Source organism: Dama dama, chromosome 6, assembly GCF_033118175.1.
Source record: "Dama dama isolate Ldn47 chromosome 6, ASM3311817v1, whole genome shotgun sequence".
Lineage (NCBI taxonomy): Eukaryota > Metazoa > Chordata > Mammalia > Artiodactyla > Cervidae > Dama > Dama dama.
The window spans coordinates 29,630,974-29,645,760 of NC_083686.1; the positions used below are offsets into that span (position 1 = coordinate 29,630,974).

The window sequence follows — 14,787 nt, forward strand, 5'->3', positions numbered from 1 at the left end:
ATTTTGTAACCATAGTATGCTGTCCTCCTGTCTCCTTACATAATAGGATCTACTCTGCAATTTCCTAGGCTAAATAAGACCTCAGGATCCATCCAAGTAATGACAGCGTTTGTACGGCCTCCCAATGCCAAATGTGTCTCTGGTTTATAGAACGAGGTAAGGCTGATTTCCATATTCGGGGACTCCTGTTCATTGCATCAACTTTGACATACAGAATTCCATGAACTCTATTTATAGTGAAAGCAGAAAGAACTCTCGAATTGCTCAAATGCTGCTACTGTCGTACCGGTCTAGAAACAAAGAACTTTCTCTGGGGACAGCTGTTCTATGTCATACCATGCATGAGCCCCGCCAGAGAACCAAATGTTCACTCTGTATTCTGTTCACCCAGTTATGTGCTCGGGCACGGAATACTGCAGCTCTATTTTCCATATTGTCTTTGTAACTTATTCTTGTGCTTCCCATATTTGTTATCGTCTATATGAAATGCACTGAATTCACTTTTTCTTCCTTTCTATTTCAGGAGCACACAGCAACCATCTGAGCTTAAAAAGTCAGAAATCTGGTGTCAGGGAGACACCAGTTTAAAAAGCTTATTCGTACCTGTATCACCTGGAGCAAAGTATCCAAATTTTTAAGCCTCAGCTTTTCCATCTAGGAAACCGGAGGTAAAAATATCAACTATGTGGGATTGCTTTGAAGTTAAAATCAGGTGACACACATAAAAGCACTCAGTTTTATACCTAGCATCTATTACGTGTTTAATAAAGTTATGTTTCTTTCCTCTCTTCTTTCCTTTTTTCTTTTTTGCCTAATCTTGGTTGGTGGACAATGCCATAAAGAAGCTCATTACTCTGGAAAGTTGAAGAATCTTCTCTTCTGGAATATGGCTCTTACACACAGAAGTTCATCTTTTCCTTTTCTATACTCAAACTAAAAATATAAACCTAAATGCAAACAGGAAATGGGTCAGCAAGCAGGATCACAGTAAAAAAGAAAATGCCACGAAGACTTGAGAGGTCAAATCAGTTACCAGCCTCTATGAGCCTCTGTTTTCCATGAAAATTAAATTGTCCAACATACTCACCAATTCAGCAAATATTTATTTAGTGTCTGCTACGTTCCTGCCACTCTTGGAACTGGTACTCTTGGAGGGAGAGGAACACATCTTTGAATAAGGCAGGCAAAATGCCTCAGAAACTAATAATATATAAATGAACAAGATAATCTTTGACATGATTAAGTGTGATGCAGGAAAAAAAGTAATAAGGTAGTGGGCTACTTAGCATTAGGTGATTCAGATGTGGCTTCTGAAGAGGTGACATTTGAGCAGAGGCAAAAATGATAGGAAGAAACCAGACATTTAACAACCTGGGGGCAGAATATTCCAAGCAAAGGGAATAGCAATGCAAAGGCCCTAAAGGAGGAAGAAGTTTAGCATGTTTCAGGAACAGAGTACGGCCAGAAAGACTGGACAAAGGGATGGAAGGTCACTGGGAAGTAACAATGTGGAGGGAATCAGGGCCACCCAGGCCACGGTAAGCAATTAGAATTTTAGGTGTTATGGCAGCCCCTGAAGAGTTTTCGGATGGAAAGGGACTTGACCTGCTTTGTCTTTTAAAAGACCACTCTGGCTGTTATATGAAAAATTCATGCATGCGCGTTAAGTCACTTCAGTCATATCCAACTCATTGCGACCCCATGGACTGTAGCCCACGAGGCTCCTCTGTCCGTGGAATTTTCCAGGCAAGAATACTAGAGTGGGTTGCCGTTTCCTCCTCTAGGGGATCTTCCCAACCCAAGGATGGAAACTGCATCTCTTAAGTCTCCAGGTATCTCAGGAGCCCAGGGAAGACTACAGGAAAAACATGTTTCAGAGAAGGAATCAAGAGTTCTTTTCTGGCAAGGTTATGGTTGAGATGCTTATTATATATGAAAAAGGAACTGTCAGGCACACAACTAGAGGTCAAAGTCTGGAGCTCAGGAGCCGAGGGCTGGGGATAAAAATTGGGAATCAATGAATAAAGCTGGTGTCTGAAGCTGTTACTAGATGATATCATCCAGGAAGAAAATGCAGAAATAGAGAGGCTGACCTAAGACCAAGTGCCAGGCATGCCGGGCATGCCAACATTTACAAGCACAGCAGAGGAACAAAAGCAGTCAATGAGGTAAGAGGAAAACCAGGAAACAGTGATGTCAAGGAAGCTGAGAAAAGAGAGTGCTGCTACTGAGAGGCTGAGAAAGAATCAGAATAAAAAGGGGGTTGGCCATAGGGAGGCCATTGGTGATGATGACCAAAGCACTTGAAACATACCATACACAGTGCTAGACACACAGAGACAGCATTCAATCATCCCCTTTTCTCTTTCCTGACATCCTCCATTCATTCACTAGTGAATATTTGCTTAGTACCTACTAGGGGCCCTTCTGGGAACTGGACATACAGTGATGAGCAAGACAGACAAAGGCTCTAGTGTAATCACATCCGCCTTCTCGAAGACGTCCCCGAGCAATCTGAGAGCTGATCCAAAGAGCAAGAACCCACCAGTGATACAGCATTTGTAGACCTAGATAAAGGTGACAGGTTAATGGAGAAATCTCCTTAAAAGACCCTGGAGACACAACAAAATACTGGATCCTATACTACCGCATCTACACTCCTAGTACTTACGATCTCCCCCTCAGGAAACAAAGAGTGATGTAGCCCACATTTCTTCTCAAAATGCACGCCTTCTGGTCCTATAAACCTACAAATCCAACACAACTTCCTGTCATCGTTTCTACCCCTACCATTAACCAAGCTGGTCCCAAAGCCATTTACTAACTTTTCACACATTTCCTAAATGAAAAGCTTAGCTTTTGCACCTAAGCTCGTCCCCAAATCGCACACAACAAGCAAGCAAAGCAGAAGTGAAGGAAGTAAGCAGTAACAACTGAAGGAGATCGGACAAGCTTTAATGCCGGAATCACCGCCTAGGCAGAAAAAACCATCCAGCCTGACTGAAGCACTGTCCGCAGGCTCCGGGTTAGAAGGAGCATAGTGGCAGGGGCATTCTTTGGCTCTTTGATACATATTTCACATTCCCTCCAAGACTATACATAGCAAGTAACTAGAAACCTAGTTCTTTCTGGTGGACAATGCGGAGCATCTGTAAGCACCCTCGTCCCTGTAAAAAGTGCAAAGGAAAACGCAAACTGAAAATACAGAACCTGCATGCCCAGAGCAGCCCTTTCCTCGTCAAGAGCAAGTGCAGCCTGGAACATCTGCGCTTTGACACAGGGTTCAGGGATTTGATAGCTTTCTTCCATCTTTACACCACAAGTGTCCATTGTTGGGGTTCGTGCACCCCCCCACCCTAGACCAAATCCTCTCAGCAGTTGCTTGCTATTATTAGTAAGACAGAGATATCTTTTAAAATGACCCGTCTGACCCAACCAGTTTTTCCCTCTATCAGTAGGAAGAAATGAGCTCCTCTAGTTCCTAATCAGGCCCCCAAAATCGACGCTAAATTGTTCCTTTCACACCAACTTCACTTGCTGAAAACAAAGAAGGGAGGGAGTATGCTTCTAAACAGTTCCCTAGGCTGCTCTTGTCGCCAGCATGAGGCAAAGTTCAGAATAGATTTGGAAGCTTCTCACCAGCATCACGGGGAGAAGGGTCATACCCGTCAGTATAAAATCCACACGGGGCCAACACGGCCTTCCTTCAGCAGGACCTCTGACAGCAGAAGTCAGACCCCTTCCCCCAGCAATCCACATACCCAAGGTGGGGCTTCTCCCATCCTCCGTTATGCTGGGAGCTGCAAGTGATTTAACTGTAACCCATGTCAAATCAGCTGCCAAACAGACCAGCCCTCAACAGCCGGTCCTAATCACTCCACAGGCTTGTAAGGGTGACTTAAGCCTGGCACGAGAAACATTTGTGCAAAACTGTCGGCCATTGGGCCCTGGGCACCCGTCTACATTCCAGCCCTCTGAGTTCCCAGCCCCAGAGCACTCGCCAACTGCCAACGTGCTCACCAGCTAGTCCCCACAGCGCACGCAGCTGCCACTCAGCCAGTCAGCAAGTGGCGGGCCGCCAGCATGCAAGTTTCAGAACGCGAGCATGCCCCGCCACAGTGCTGCTAAAGGTTGAAGGTCTCCGTGTGCTAGCCTTTAGATTCGCCTCACTTGCCCTCCCACCTCCCTTCTCCCATCCCTCCCGGGTTCTGCCTCCCACGGTAGCATTTCACTCGTCTCTATAGTAACAGCATCTGGTTTCAGGGTTATAACTTTACGCAGAGCACTTCCCCTCCGAAGCAAGGGCTTTTGCCAAAGGATGCACCAGCAGCAAAAAGGCTGCTGCTTAAGGCGGAGCCACATGTTCCCTCGTCACCCACCCCGGAATGCGGCTATGTTCTCAGCTGCGGGGTCACAGCAGCGGCACCGCTCAGACCCAGGGAAGCAGAAAGCAGCCCTTCCACCTTGGCATGCTCATGCGTACAGAGAGGAATCATTCTGGAGCTTGCAGCCCCACTCCCACCGCCAGCCCCCCTCCTCCACACCCTGCTCTCCACTTAGCTGCACGGGGATCAGATGAATACTGGGGCTTCCTGACTCCTTCCAAGAAGGCGCCAGATCATGCACGGCACCCTCAGGAGCAGAGGAGCTCCACTTGTTCATAAGTCTGTATCTGAGCTCGACACCACTGGCTCTTTCCGTGAATATAGCTTAAAATGTACTACTTAACCTCATATTTAAACTCATCTCACTTTATCCTCACTAGCCTGATCTGTTTACAAGAGCCAGGGAACCCGGTCATCTCTCACTTTACAACAGCTTTCCCATGCATAGCAAACGTTTACACACATGCCCGCACACACCAAAGTGACGCACGCAGGGGAATGGACAAGTACCGGGAAGTGAACAGTTGTGCTGTCACTGTTATTAGTTGTTGCTGCTGTGAATTTATATTTACACTGTGTGTGAGGGCCTTTCCTTGAGGGGTACAGAGAGTTCGTCTCAAGTCTCAGAGCTCAATGCAGGTTGCCCCTGCTCCTCAGCTGGTTAGATCACATGGGAGGCAAAAAAATTGGTATTTTCACTGATCTTTTTCAGGAGCCACCGGTACTGACATTTACAAGTATACACACACACACACACACACACACACACACATGCCCCTGCTCCTCAGCTGGTTAGATCACGTGGGAGGCAAAAAAAAATTGGTATTTTCACAGGTCTTTCACACACACACACACACACACACACACACACACACACACACACACACCTCTCCGAATTCTATTTCCTATTCAAATCATCTCTAAGAAGTGGGGAACCATTAGCATCACCGATCATTTGCCAGTGTACTGTTTTCAAACTTTGGAAACCACACAGTGTTTTATTGGTGTCTTTGTTGTTTTGGAAAATCTGCTGTCCACGTTTTCAACATACACGTAAAGAACAGCATCGGTTAGTTCTCCAAAAGCACAGGCGACAGGGGCCAGCAATCCCAGCGCTGCAAGGAATACTGCCATCTATCGGCCACACGTGTTCACTACAGGGAAGCGGCGGGCAGGAGCGGAGAAAAAGTTGCAACTGTTTCCTTCCTAACTTCACCAGTCCCACCCCTGCTGAGAGGGCCTTTGGCTTCCACAGGGAGGAAAGAGAAGGACGTGCGTGCTGGCGTAACCGTGGAGATTGCTGGAGCTCTGGACATACCCGCTGGGGAAAAGAAACTTCCGTGTGGCAAACCCGAAAGATGACTAATGGCAGAGGCGAGTCCCAGCAATCAGGAGTCAACAAAGCCAAACAGGTCCCCTCAGCAGAGTTCACAAGGGCCCTCAGTTCAGTCGCTCAGTCGTGTCTGATTCTTTGCGACCCCATGGACTGCAGCACGCCAGGCTTCCCTGTCCATCACCATCTCCCGGAGCTTGCTCAAACTCATGTCCATCAAGTCGGTGATGCCTCATCAGGCTGTAAATGCATCAATACACAGGCCCCGGTCCAGGGAGAAAGGGGTGACAGTCCCTCACAAAACCAGACTGCAGACTGGATAAACGGTGAAAACTGAATCCCGAACAGGATCACATCAAACATAATTCTGGATTTATGAACTGCAGTATTTTTGAAATGACCAAATTTTAGATACGAAGGACAGGTTAGTGTGACCAGAGTACAGAGATGGCAGAGGTGGTGTTCGTTGTTATAAAAAGGTGACAGAAAATAGATTTTGAAATTTCAAATCCAACTCCTTGCTGACTTGGTCCTGTTAAAGCATTTCACCTGTGGTGATGAATACATGAATCTACACAGGTAATAAAACTATACAGAACAGAAAACACATACACATACACAAACTGAGGAGATCTGAATAACTGCATTATATGTGGTCAGTAAATCATGGTGACATTATACCAAAATCCTGGTTGTGATATTATACTAAAGTTTTGCAAAAAGTCATCAGTGGGGGAATACTAGCAATATAGAAGTGATCTCTCTGTATTAGTTCTCAAAAATACATGTGAATCTATATTTATTTCAATAAAAGTTTCAACTAAAAAGGCTCATCTGCAAATCTGCTTTTTTAAAACTTTATTTCACACGATGGTCAGTTACAGAAGCTGGTCCATCCACATGTATGCAGAATCAAGTAAAATGGTGCAAATCCCAGACATGCACTTTAGTGACTGTAACCTTGGGAAAGTTAGCTAACCACTCACTTCAACTGTCCTTACAAATGACCCTAAAACACTTGATAAGTGATTCAGGGGATTAAATATGTTCCCAGAGTAAATAAACTTAATTAATTATAGTTGAATCTAAATCTAAGACTTCAAGGACCCAGGAAGTATAGTAATTAACAGTCCTACAATCCCAAAGGCTATAATTTTGTCCCCATGAGCAAATGCATGGCAGTATCAACTGGGGAGACCAGCAATGAACTGCCCCTCAAGGATGGGTATCAAACTCCTCTCTCTCATCTTCTGCATGTTGGGGACAGTCTCCTACACTGTCTTCAGATGGCTGACTGAGTTCTGAAAGTCTGGAGCAGGCTCAGCAATAAAGGACAAGAAAAGAACTGGTGGCATGGGACTTCCCTAGTGGTCCAGTGGCTAAAACTCCACTCTCCCAATGCATGGGGGGGGTGGGAGGGGACCTGTGTTCGGTCCCTGGTCAGGGAACTAGATGCCACATGCCACAACTAGAGGCCCCATATGCAGCAATAAAGATCAAAGATCCTGCATGTCACAATTAAGACTCAGTGCAGCAAAATAAATACATAAAATTTTAAAAAAAGAACTGGACAGGATGGAGACAGGGACTCTGGGGTGAGGAAGGGCGTGGAAGCTCAGGAGTGGTGACAGATGAAAGGAGAATGTGCTGGAGAGGGTATTACGCGCTGAAAAGGGAACAGCTCATCTGACCCCCTGGGACACCCGCCTGAATTACCCTTGAAAAGTGAAGTGAAGTGTTAGTCACTCAGTCGCGTCCGACTCTTTGAGACTCCATGGACTGTAGCCCGCCAGGCTCCTCTGCCTACGGGATTCTCCAGGCAAGAATACTAGAGTGGGTTGCCATGCCCTCCTCCAGGGGATCTTCCCAGCCCAGGGACCGAACCTGGGTCTCCTGCATTACAGGCAGATTCTTTACCATCTGAGTCACCAGGGAAGCCCGAATTACCCTTACATCCTTTAATTTATTTTAATGGGTGGATCTACTTGCTTCCCCGACTACCATATGCTACAGCTTCTGACCAGAGTTCCTACATCAAAAATTCAGCACTTTGCCCAGTGAAAGTTTTCCCGGAGTTTTGACTGTTAGGGACAGGAAATGATGGCTCCCTTCTCAACTCAAAACTTGCAATTGCGATTCCTCAAAGGCCCTAGAGTGAAAACAGAAAGATCCTAAGAGAGGGGGGAGGCAAGAAGGGGAAGACTGGGGCTGCTCCTCAGGGGTCAGGAGGGTAGCACTGAGCAGGTCCATCCTGTCCCCCCGAATCCACTGCCAGGTCTCCAGCCAAGAGCTGGACTGAACCAGCTGTCGTGTCAAGAAGGCAGAGTAAAGAGAAGAAGGGAAGCAACCCGCAGGGTAAAAGTGGAAGCAAGGGCTTCGATAGCTGGGAACCCACCCTGCCACACGCCAACTTCAGGCTTAGAAGTGAGTGTATCATAGCTGGATTGCTACCTGCCCTCCCACCGATGGTTTCTAACTGGTCTTCCTGGCTCTGAACTCACTCCCCACTTCTCCATCCATCTAGAGAACACAGTCTGATATCATTCTCCTTTTAAAGATCATTCATTACATTGAAGATGAAGTCCAAACTGCTCAACATGGAACTGAAGGCTTATCATGAGCTTTCTACACAGAGCTCCTGCCACTCTCTAGACCATCCCACTCCCGGATCAGGCTACCATGCCTTTGTGGACATGCTGTTTTCCCTAAATAACACATTGCCCTGGTTAACCCATTCTTCTAGACCCTACTCTAGAACACTCTCTACATTCTTAGACACACCCTTCCCCAAAAAGAGCCACACTCCTTTCCCCGTTCTTCACTGGCTCATTAAATGTGTCTGCTTCTCATGGATCATGTACAACAGAGAACATCACCATCACTGAACCTCATATAACTGTCCTGGGACACATCATGGAAGTCTTTCGCACCACTGTACAAGCTCTTCGAGAACAAATACCATCCTCTGAAGTCTTTCTACTTCCAGATTCAAGCACAGTCACTACACATAGTATAGTGAAAGTAAAGTCGCTCAGTCATGTCTGAGTCTTTGCAATCCCCATGGAAATTTTCCAGGCAAGAGTACTGGAGTGGGTTGCCACTTCCTCTTTAAATGTTGAAGAATGAATGGATCGATCAGTCAATTAACCCAGGATGCTATACCTACGACTTTGCTTTATAAAGGCCAACCACATCTGCTACCACCCATAGTCAGGACAGCTAGCCAGCACATGATGCAATTTAAATTGGATTACAAACCATTACTCACGTTCCACTTGCACTACTCTATGAAAATAAAATATGTACTTTGGGGGAAAAAAAAAACAAGTGAGGAAGGGGTACACTGATTGCACACACGTTTGGAACTAAATGCATCTCTAAATGTAAAGACCTTGAGTATAGTTGGTTTTTGCCATACACTGACATGAATCAGCCATGGATTTACATGTGTTCTCCATCCTGAACCCCCCTCCCACCTCCCTCCCCATCCCATCCTTCTGGGTCATCCCAGTGCACCAGCCCCGAGCAAGCTAACTTTTAATCACGTGTCAAAACAGAGATTTGCTCCAAAGTTAGAACGGGGAAGAGGCTACACTATATCCCCTGAATGATGTTATGTCCGTGGGTGGATTATGAGATTTTTTTTTAAGATAATCAAAGTTATTTAATTTTCTCCTTATTACCTAACTTGAGAACTTAACCCTTTCTATAGACTATAATTATAATTGCACGGCAATAGGTAAAATTAAAATCAAGAGAATTTCTCTTTGTCTACTTTTGAAAAACAGTTTAAAAATAAATAAATATTTTTTTTAATTTATTAAAGTTAAGCAGTATCTAGATCTGCCACAGAATAGGTTCAAAGCAAATATCTGCTTAATAACTATATAAATGAACAAACTTAAATCACAGTTTAAACTGCTTTAAAAACCCAGAAGAAGCATGAGAAGCCATCAGTTTAGTTCAGTTCAGTCACTCAGTGGTGTCCAATTATTTGTGACCCCATGGAGTGCAGCATGCCAGGCTTCCCTGTCCATCACCAACTTCTGGAGCTTGCTCAAATTCATATCCATCTTGTTAGTGATGCCATCCAACCATCTCATCCTGTCATCCCCTTCTCCTCCTGCCTTCAATCCTTCCCAGTATCAGGGTCTTTTCCAATGAGTCAAGTTCTTTGCATCAGGTGGCCAAAGTTTTGGAGTTTCAGCTTTAGCATCAAGCAGCCAAAGTACTGGAGCTTCAGCTTCAGCATCAGTCCTTCCAATGAATATTCAGGACTGATCTCCTTTAGGATTGACAGCTTGGATCTCCTTACAGTCCAAGGGACTCTTTAGAGTCTTCTCCAACACCACAGTTCAAAAGCATCAATTCTTCAACGCTCAGCTTTCTTTATGGTCCAACTCTCATATCCATACATGACTATTGGAATAATCATAGCTTTGACTAGATGGACCTTTGTCGGCAAAGTAATGTCTCTGCTTTATAATATGCTGTCTAGGTTTGTCATAGCTTTTCTTCCAAGGAGCCAGCGTCTTTTAATTTCATGGCTGCAGTCATCATCTGCACTGATTTTGGAGCCCAAAAAAATAAAGAGAAGGCTCAATTTTGTTCCTCGGCCTGCAACTGAACAAATAAAACTCTGTAATGTGTTTAGGTAAACCAATAAAGACGCTGGATAGCAAATACCTGCAAAAGGAAATTAGGATTTGAAATGTCAACATAAACTTTGAGCTCTGGAAATTGCAGCCTAACTTTAAAATTATACATAGTCAATGTTAATTACCTATAGTAATTAGCACAGGGCCAGCCCAGATAACCAGAGTTAATTTCGTATTTCTCCTCTGAGTCTGTGATTTGGCAGACATTCACTGCGGCTTTTACAGTGACCTCAGGTCAGATCCAGGTTGGCAAGTGGACAGGAACTCCAGAGTAGGCGTCTGTTCTAGGACACAGCGCTGGGAGTCAGCTGAAGGGCAGCTGAGCAGGTACAGCCCGTGACCTCCCACCTCTGACACCCAGAGCTGACCCTGAAGGAAACAGCCTTCCCTTCCCACCTCCACCTGAAGGGGCAGTCACCCCACTCACATCTTCCGTCTTGAACCACCACAACAGGTAGCAAGGATGAGGCTCCTGGCATTTTACTGAGTTCTTGCTACATGCCAGACACTGTGTTAAGCATCACGCATGTAATGTTTCATTCATGATGCTGTAAAATTGTGCCCAGCTGCCTTAATAACAGGACAGGGCTGAAGGTTCTAGTTAAAAGACTTCAATACCTATAACCATGTGGGGACTGAGGATAGGGACTCTGATTATCAATTAATTTTTCAAAAGTACCATGTATAAAACATGTACTACATACCAAGTGTTGGGCTCATCATTTTATAATGCTTGTCTGATTCAGTCCTCACGACAACCCCATAAGGTAAATACTTTCAACATACCCATGTAGAATAGTAATTTTAAGCTGATAATTTACCCAAAATTACACAATAAGTGTGACAAGAAGACCCAGGCAGGAAGTTTATCTTAAGCACTCTCCTATACCCCTTCACAATTAACTAACGGATATCCATCAGGGATTACCTTCAAGAATCTTTTTTTATCTTACTTAACTTCAATATGCCTTCTCATAACTTCAGATTCTACCACTTACACTCACCTCTTATCCTATCTGGGTGTACCTACTGGCCAAAAGTTGAAGGACCCTGTGACAGGCTTCCCAAATAAATATCTTTATTGAGTAAACACTGAGGTCAAGCTTACTATGTGCCAGTCACTGTTGTAACTGCTACAAATATTAGATCATTTAATTCTTACAACAGTCTAGTGAAGTATGTATCATTTTTATCATCATCAACTCTGAGGCTCAGAGAGATTAAGTAACTTACCCAAAGTCACACAGCTAATAATTGTCAAAGTCAGGATTCAAACCCAGGTTGTCTAGATCTCCAAGTCTATGCTCTTAGCCACTACATGTCATGCTGCCTCCCTTCACCTAATTTGACTGATCTCTTCCAAACTCTCCAGGAATCACAAAGCTCATCTTTGTGATTCACAAAGAATCACAAATCTCCAGGCTCACAAGGATTAAACAGATCGTTGGAGAAATAGCAGACTCGCCAGAATACCTCCAGAGCATGCAGACCCTAGACATTCATAAAACTCCTCCTCTCAATCCTATTCTGCCAATGTTCAAACTCACAAATATCACGGTAACCTATGATTTCTGATATAATATGTGGTCAAGTGTACCTATACGAGTTTCTGAATTCAAGGAAAAGAGGGAAACCAGGATGACCTGCAGTTCAGGGCGTGTGCCATCTGCCAGGCTCAGCCTGGGTTCACCAGTAGCAAAGGGCTCACCATGAGCATCTCTACAGAGCACAAGTGATGGCATGGTGTGGCCCTTCAGGGCTACCAGTCAATAGCCAAAAGGTCCTACTGTACCAAAAGTCAGAAGAATGCATCACTTCCCATGTGGACTAGACTACTAAGCAGAAAAACTACTTTATCTCATAAACTTTACAAGCACTGCTCACTGTTACAACAACAAGCAAAGCGCTTCTCTAATCCACATTCCCTTACCAATGTCTCTTACCACAAAACAGTAAGTCCCCTGCATACGAACCTTCAAGTTGCAACCTTTCAAAGATGTGAGTATGCATTTTGCATGTCCAATCACATGTGAATATGCATTTGAGTGTCCAATGACATAAGGGAATTCATGTGTCTGGTGTACTCTGTCACACGTGTGCATCTCTGCAAGTTAGTTGGGCTCTTGTGTAGTTTACCGTACAGAACTGTATAGAGGACAACAGTACCGTATCTTTACAGACAGAGTTGAATCAAGCAAGGAACCAGAACCTGTGCATCAATGTCAAGCGTGAGGGAAACTGCAGCTTGCCCTCCAGCTCCTGTTGCTGACAATCCTTCATCCATCTCCCACCAGTTTACTGCCGTAAACTCCACCATCTCCCACCAGTTTACTGCCGTATGCTAGCTGCTGCACTATACTACTGTACTTTTCAAGGTATTGAATTGTAAGATTAAAAATGTTTTATTTTTTGTGTGTTTGTTTTTTATGTATTATTTGTATTAAAAAAGTGTTATGAACCTATTACTATACAGTACTATACAGCCAATGATGCTAGTTGGGTACTTAGGCTAACTTTGTTGGTCCTAAGAACAAACTGGAATTACAAACATGCTCTCTGAACAGAACTCATTCTATGAAGCAGACTTACTGTACTGTTCAAGGTTTATCCTTCCGTTTCCTCAAGGAATCTCTCAGTGTATACTTGTGATCAAATTTTCCAAAGCTTAATTCATCTACTCATTCTTTGAACCAATTAATTGAGTGTCTCCTATGAATAGGCCTTACTCTAGGCACTAAGGATAAATCCATAGTGGAAAAATAGGCAAGAAGTAAAATTAAAAAGTAAACTGTATAATACATTAGAAGGTGATCCTGCTATGGAAAAAACATAAACAAGGAAGAGATTTAGGGGGTGCTGGAGGGGTGAGATGGGGTGGGAGTCAGTTTTAAATAGGCAGTTAGGAGAGATCTCCCTCAGTGACACTTTCAGCAGAGACTTGAAGGAGATGAGGAAGTAATTATTCAAGGGAACAACAAATACAAAGGCCCTGAGGCAGGAAAGAGTGGCAGAGTCTTAGAATATCAAGCAGGCCAGTGGCTAGAGCAGAGCAGGCTGGGAATCAAGTCCAGAGAGATAGAGCTAACACAGGAGCAGCTGACGTGGCCTGGGTGACTACTCAGAGGGCTTAGCCATTTACCCTGAGCAACTAGAAACCACTGGGGGATTCTGAGCAGCCGTGATATTTCCTCAAGCTTACAGTCTTCTTTACTTTTTAAATCTCTGTCATTAAATAAACATTTTCATGAAGGCCCTTCCTGGAACCTGATTCTACCCAGAAGGTCTTCCAGGAGCCACAGCATGAAAGTTACCAGCAGGTCTGCCAGGGCAGCTTCCTACAGCAGCCAGGCCCCTGGGTGCAGACCCACCTGAGAAGACTGGATCCCCAGCGGTCAAAGCCTGTGTGCTGACTTCTGCCTTGGGTCAGTCCTCGAACGACGGCCAATCTGCACTAACTTTATATTCACATAATCTTTATTAACTTCTGCAAACTAGCCTCAAAGTTCATGACTTCTGCAGTTGCCACCTGAATGCTCACCTACCCAAATGTGCCCCAGGGATGGCAACTCAGTGCTAGAAGATGCCAAAGCAGATGACTAATACGTACGTGTCAAGAGAACAGAATGGAATTGATTTGTTGGTGGCTTTTTAACACCTGTGACTCAAATCTATGTTTTACATAATAAAGGAATATGTTTGAAATTGTCTTTAACACTTGTCTTTAACAGTAAATTTTCTGGGTTAATCTTGTGAGACTAGGAAAGACAGGGAACAATTGCAAATTCCTTAGTTAACATCTATTGTATTTTAAGGTAAATGCCCTCAGTTTGTCATCCTTTGCCTAAGGGCGGAAGAAATGCTTGTTTGGCTCTAGTGGATTCTTAGCAAGGGGTGGGCCATCCCAAAGAAGCATGGTACTCTCAAATTAAAAACACCCTCTTTGTGTGGAGAAAAGGGAACCCTCTTACACTGTTGGTGGGAATGCAAACTAGTACAGCCACTATGGAAAACAGCGTGGAGATTTCTTAAAAAAACTGGAAATAGAACTGCCATATAACCCAGCAACACCACTTCTGGGCATACACACCGAGGAAACCAGAGCTGAAAGAGACATGTGCACCCCAATGTTCATCGCAGCACTGTTTATAATAGCCAGGACATGGAAGCAACCTAGATGCCCATCAGCAGATGAATGGATAAGGAAGCTGTGGTACATATACACCATGGACTATTACTCAGCCGTTAAAAATAATTCATTTGAATCAGTTCTAATGAGATGGAGGAAACTGGAGCCCATTATACAGAGTGAAGTAAGCCAGAAAGATAAAGAACATTACAGCATACTAACACATGTATATGGAATTTAGAAAGATGGTAACGATAACCCTATATGCAAAACAGAAAAAGAGAC

The 14,787-nt window shown here is 44.3% G+C and overlaps 1 protein-coding gene and 1 long non-coding RNA gene across 4 annotated transcripts in view; both read right to left on the minus strand.

Annotated features, from left to right (window-relative positions):
• Nucleotides 1-14,787, minus strand: part of SLC4A4 (solute carrier family 4 member 4) — a 355,228-nt gene that overhangs the window by 306,015 nt on the left and 34,426 nt on the right. The gene's annotated exons all lie outside the window — the stretch shown is intronic.
• Nucleotides 9,523-14,633, minus strand: LOC133058524 (uncharacterized). Its single transcript, XR_009693344.1, has 2 exons — nt 10,502-14,633; nt 9,523-10,404 (listed from the first exon to the last, which is right to left on the minus strand). It is a non-coding gene; the product is annotated as an uncharacterized LOC133058524 (long non-coding RNA).